The sequence below is a fragment of the Ammospiza nelsoni genome, chromosome 2 (genome assembly GCF_027579445.1).
Source record: "Ammospiza nelsoni isolate bAmmNel1 chromosome 2, bAmmNel1.pri, whole genome shotgun sequence".
Lineage (NCBI taxonomy): Eukaryota > Metazoa > Chordata > Aves > Passeriformes > Passerellidae > Ammospiza > Ammospiza nelsoni.
The window spans coordinates 88,492,634-88,498,633 of NC_080634.1; the positions used below are offsets into that span (position 1 = coordinate 88,492,634).

A 6,000-nucleotide genomic window follows, 5' to 3' on the forward strand; every position below is an offset into this window, starting at 1 on the left:
AGACTATAATAGGTAGTCAACATAAGTCTTTTTCTTCTACAAAAATAGAACCTATTTCTTCAACCTGCTCTCGCCCCCCAAGAAAGAAACTGAAGCAATCAGCATGAAACTGGCAGCAATCAGCACCTATATAAAAAAGTGAAAAGGAAATAATCATTTTTACTTGCATAGAAAAGAAATCCACAGAAGAAAGCAACATATTTTTGGTATCTTACTTCTGATCTTTTCATTTGTTTGCTTTTAAGAGAAGCCTTTACAGGTCTATTACTCCAATGTGCAGACTCCTGTAATTTAGGTACTAAAATGATGAAATAATTAGAGTCAAGTATTTCATTGAAAAATGCCCCATTAAGGGGAAAAAAAAAGGAAAAGAAAAAGTGGGAACTTAAAACACCTCATTAAAGAAACTAAGCTATTTATTCCTCCTACAGATGCAGTTTGCTAAACAGGTATAAAGGAATATTTAAGTGCAGAAGCTGAAAAGTCATGCCTTAAAATTCTGCAATGCCTCTCATCACTTCAATAGGTTGAAAATAACTACAATTCATGCTACCCCTTATAGGCAATGGGGAGGATGAATAGACTGCATTAACAGGAATGTCCAGGGGAGTCAGAAAATGCACTGTATTCTCTACTTTCCCAGCAAGAAGACAGGCAGAGTGCAATTCAGAGCACCTAAGCTAGGCAGGAGCTATGTTGCTAACTTAGATTCTGTCAGGAATCACCTCTATAAAGGCAATTGCTTCCCTTTAAAACCAAAGAGGGAACGAAGTCTGCTGGTATTAATATGCCCCCAATCAGGCCTACCATCAAATAAAAAATTCTGCAGAAGATCGACAGAAATGCTGCAGTGGATTAAGTCAAATAGCTATCCAGTAGAAGCAGAGCTCAAAATAGAACATAGATGGGAAGAATCTCTGATGAGAATCTCTGATGAGATTTTGTACAAGATAATATAAGAAACCGAGGAAATGTCAGAGCAGGGGAATGAAGACTCTCAGCAAGGCAAAGATCAATGTTACCATCAACAGGATACACACCAACCTGAGAGCAGTTCTTAGCATATGGTGTTGAAAGAAGTCAATAGCATTGTGGTGGCTCACTCATCAGCCAAACTGGCTTAGAGAGCAGGAAATGGAGACGTGATGGCAAAAGTGCACAGCAAGTCATCTTAGGGGAAAGTGTGGCAGGGCAGGAAAAACAGCTCAGCTAACTCTGATGGAGAAAGATGTAAAGAGGTGGATTCAGGACAGGAGGAACTTGGCAGAGATGGGCACACATTTCCCCAGGCAGGAGTGAGCTGACTGATTGACAGGCTGCTCAGAATAGAGAGAGATGCTTGGGGAAGCTGTGACAGTAAAGGAGAGAGAGGAGACAAAAGGACCTGGGAAGAGATCATCAGGAAAGCTTCACAGAAGCATTATTTGGCAACAAAAACAATGTTTGCTAATTCTCTGTGGAAAAAGACCCAAACTTTCTCAGGTCTGTCTCTTGTTTTGAATTTAGGCAGAAGTTAACGATATGAATTTAAGCTGTAGTTAACTATGCTCCTTGACAGCATCAAGGCCTCTTCCACTGACACAGCTGTACAGAAGCTGTAGAGAGCTTTTCACCGTGAAGAGCTCTATAGGCTTCAGTCTGGAAAAAGGTCCAATTACAATTTCTGATGAGCATAACACTCCCTGAAAGTTTGGGTCTGACTGTCAGGAAACCAAGTGAGACACTAAACCAATAAAGCTTTATTTAGGCAGAGGCTTCAAAAGTAACTCCATTCTTTGTTCAAGGGGACTAACCATTTACCATGAGGCAAAACCTTCCTACACCAAAGCAGCGCTACTTCACATGAAGTATTTAAGGTCTGCTTAGTCTTTTTATTGCAATAAAGGCAATAACACTGAATAAAGGGAAAGAAATACCATGCAAGTTTACAATGCTTCAATGAGAAACTCCTGGCTGGGCATTAAGCAATCCTCAAAGGTTTGGCTCCTGGAGCTGTAATATGGAGTTATGCAAGTCCCCCAGGATTTCTGACTGTGCTGGAGCACAGTTACATAACCCACATGACAGGCTGAGCTTGGATGCTGTTTTGGACCACCCATCACTGAATCTCCTGGCCTTTTGGCTCATGACAGAAATACTCCTTTAATGTCAGCACAGCTTTCTCCAAGTGTTGCTTTGCAGATTGGCGCTAGTGCTATTTTTCAGAATTGTGTGGTACCAACAAAAAAGCCAACAAGAAGAAAAATATCAGTAACTCTAGAAGAACTGCTGTGCAGAGCCTCATGACATTCTACTGCATGGGTTTCAGGTCTGGAAAGGTACTGTGGCAGGTGTGGCCTCTAATACTGCAGAAGCCTCATAGAAAAAGGAAAAAATGGTACTTCAAGTTTGAAGTTTCTGTGATACTCTGTTATCGGCACCGTGAAATCTATAACAAAGCCACCTGTAGCAGTTACCTTTTATTGTCCTCCTTAAGTGCACACACTAGTTTTTGTACTTTGAGCAGCTATTTAGTACAGGGTCTTCTTGAGGAGCTGGATGTCAAATACAGGAGGAAAGGGTAACTATGAGGATTGCTTTTTTACCTCTTGGAAGGTGTGGTGGCTGCCTATCCTTTTTCCTCCAAAAACTTCTCTCATTAGTTTTCATCACTACCTCTACTACTCATCAGTTTTCTCTAAGTACAAACACCACTGAAGGAAGGTGTTTAAATGGTAGATACATAGCAATACAGGCAGCACTATGGTACTCCAGTCTTAGCCTAGTTTCTAGAAACTAAAGATATTAACAGCTCAACTACAGGACAAACCTGGCTAAAATGCAGCACAATAGAGAATAACAGCACCAGCAGAATGAAATACTGTCTTTAGCTCACGTAACACTCGACATACCCCAATTTGTGTACCAAAGCAGACCAACTCTAGTTTTTCAAAACAGCATAAAATCAATCCCAGCAAGACATGGGGGATAGCATCCTTAGTATTCAATTTGGGAGAGCAACTAAGAACAGCTGGTGCAGAGCAGCATGTCTTCAAGCTAATCTCTAAACTGTTATCAAGTCCCAGAGTGCTCCTACTATCATCTGCAAGATAAAAATGAGACAATTCAGGAAATTACTGTTAGCCCTTTTTCTCTTTCCTCAGTCTTTCAAGCCTGAGAGCTAACAACTCTAATAAGAAAGAAAAAAAAAAAAACCAAAACCAAAAAAACCAAACCAAAACCAAAATAATTTTCCATATAAGTAATTAGGCTGGTAGGTCTTATTTTAGACAGAGATTTACCCAGTTAAACATCAAAAAATTTCTATCTCCTAGATATTTTTTATCCCATTGCCTGTTTGAACAAACACAATATAATCTATTTTTGCACTATACAATTGCCATGGGTGCTAAAGGATGCGATTTGTACACTTGGGGCTAATTAAAGGTAATGTCAACACTTAATGCACACATGCACCATAATCAAGCACTTATCTTTCTTTGCAGGTGAAAACATGAAATTAGTCAGCTAGTTTTTGTAGTAATTTTGCTCTATTTCGTCAAGTCTATCTGCTTTTTCACCCTTTGAATTATTAAAACAGTGATGCCATAAAATCATTCAGAGTGAGTTATCTGCTTGAAACATATCCCTTTAGACAAGTGTAATTTTTAAAGTTAAAGTAGGAACAATTTTCTCCTGGCATTCTTTTAAGCAACATAAAATTTGTAGCTCTTGTAACTGTTGCATCTAAACAACATAAAAGAAGTAACTCTTGTATTTATGAGAAATCTTTTAATATATTTCTCAAAAAATGTCACTTAGAACATGAAGCTACATAGATAATAAAACTTGAACGTCTTTAGGATAAGTTCAGCAAATACTTTAAGAGGAGAGTACAGAGGTACAGGCCTACCCATCTTTCTGCACATACTCATCCACATCTGGCTCAATGCTGCATGGAGAGACTGAAGACCAAATCAAGGAAAAGCGTGTTTTGTAAAGAAAATTAAGGCAAGAAACCACCTTAGGATGAAAATACTACAAGAAGCATAAGGTAGACAAGATATACCCTTTGTTATGTTGCCCCAAGGCTGGGGCAGAGTCAGAAGTTTTAAAGCACCTATGGATGCACACAGTGTATCAGGAATTACAAACTCTGTGATATTTAATGTTTTTCTCAAATTCCCAATTGCTAACACTGCAAGACTAGGCAAAAGTCTTAGATCTGACTCTTAAAATTAAGTAACCATCACTGCAAATCTCCACCCTTTTGTGTTTTAGCAGAAGGAACTTTGAAGACCTGAACCACCAAAGTTCAAGTGCAAGAACACTATTACAAGCACTTCCACCTCAGGGTTACTTGAAACCTCATCAATGTTTACAACTAGCTTGAATAATGAGTTTTGACCACTGGCAAGGTAGCTGCACCCAATTACAGTCACTTGGACTGGAATACTGCAGGAATATTTAGACAACATTCAAGTAGCAAAAAGAAGGATGCATGTTGGCACAAAAGACAAAAAAATGTAAGCTGCTTCCCTCCAGATGGACAGTACTTTACTCTCAAAAGAACAGCACCAATGTGAGACTTTCCTCTAAAAAGACAAAGGCATCTTCTGTCCATTGCTACATTACAGGATACTCTCTACTCAATTAAGCCTGCCCTATGCCTCTGTAGCCATACATCCACAAGCAAAGCAGCAAAGCCACTTCCCCTTCTCCCTCTAGTAACTTCTTTCAATTTGTATTTAAAATGCTCAAGAACAAAGTAGTTTTGCCTATGGTTATAGGTAATTTCTTTAACAGAAGTTATTTAAAACACTGACTCCAGTCAGATAACTGACTTCCTGTTCTGCAAGTAACTTCACCAATGCCAGTGTAACTTACCCAGCACAAGAAAGGCACCAAGGCTCCACTTCAAGCTGTTTTCAATATGTAGGACTGGGTGACAAACAGGAAGAAGTCAGTTTCCCAAGGCGTGAGTTTTGTGCCTCTGAGCACAGGAAGAGCAGAAAGTCAGCATGTTATCAGTCACGAGTGTCTCAGATGTCTTGTGCAAACCTGTCCCCTTTAGAACTAAAACTGCTGGGAAGCACTGATCAATAAGTAAATGTAACTCTGAAGTGCCTCACTTTGTGTAAGGCTGAAGTAATACATCTGGAGTGAATAAAAAAATTCAGGGAATCTGTGGGGACATAAGCACATGCAAAGGAGTGATCAGCAAAACCTAACACATCTGTGATCTACACTTCTGGGGGTTCTTCATAGGTATAAGCAGAAGTGACAGCAAATCATCTACTGTAAAATGTAAAGTACTTGAGAAACCCTTCCTTAACAACTGCTTCCCTGTTTCATGCTTAATACAGAAAACCACTTTAAGTATTCTAGTGATACAATTAAAAGCACTAAGAAAACTGAAGTATTAAACTTTGCAGAGACCTCAGGTTCCTCTGACTAAATCTGTTGCCTTCAAACTGCAATCCCCAAGTCCCAAATGAAATCTGTTGGTGCTTTAGACCTCATCTTGTCTCTGGCTCACAACTGTTATCCCCATAACCCTACAGCAGAATGAACTAATTGATCATATAATCACCTCTTTGCTACAAGACATTCTAACATGCCTACTTGTAGAGGCCCCAGCAAGTCAGTTCAACCTAGACTGGTGTTGGTTACACCACTAAAAACCCAGAAAAAACAATCTGAGCCAGCCCTTCACTCCCATCCTACTTCCAACAGCAGGCTCATGTCTCTCAGCGTGCAGACAACTGGGCTGAAGCCCAGACAAATATAAGTGCACTCACAAAAGCCTTGACAAAAACACTAGCACTGATGCAAACAAGCACATCCTGTTTCAGCTCATTTTCAACAGTTACCTAGAAAACTCTTAACTTTGCTTAAAGTATGTTTAATTACATTAATTAGTCATTTCTCAGTTCCAAAGGTTTGCAAAGTAGAAAGGAGACAGCTGTTAAAGCTGTGCTTTTCTGTTCTTCAAAGAAGCAACAGGCAGACACCTGAACT

The 6,000-nt window shown here is 39.5% G+C and overlaps 1 protein-coding gene across 1 annotated transcript in view; it reads right to left on the reverse strand.

Annotated features, from left to right (window-relative positions):
- The window catches only part of INPP4A (inositol polyphosphate-4-phosphatase type I A), a 94,603-nt gene extending 89,514 nt beyond the window's left edge, over positions 1–5,089 (reverse strand). Inside the window, exon 1 of the mRNA XM_059466073.1 lies at positions 4,867–5,089. The gene's annotated coding sequence lies outside the window, so the exon portion shown is untranslated. The remainder of the gene's footprint in view (positions 1–4,866) is intronic.
- Positions 5,090–6,000: the final 911 nt, after the last annotated feature.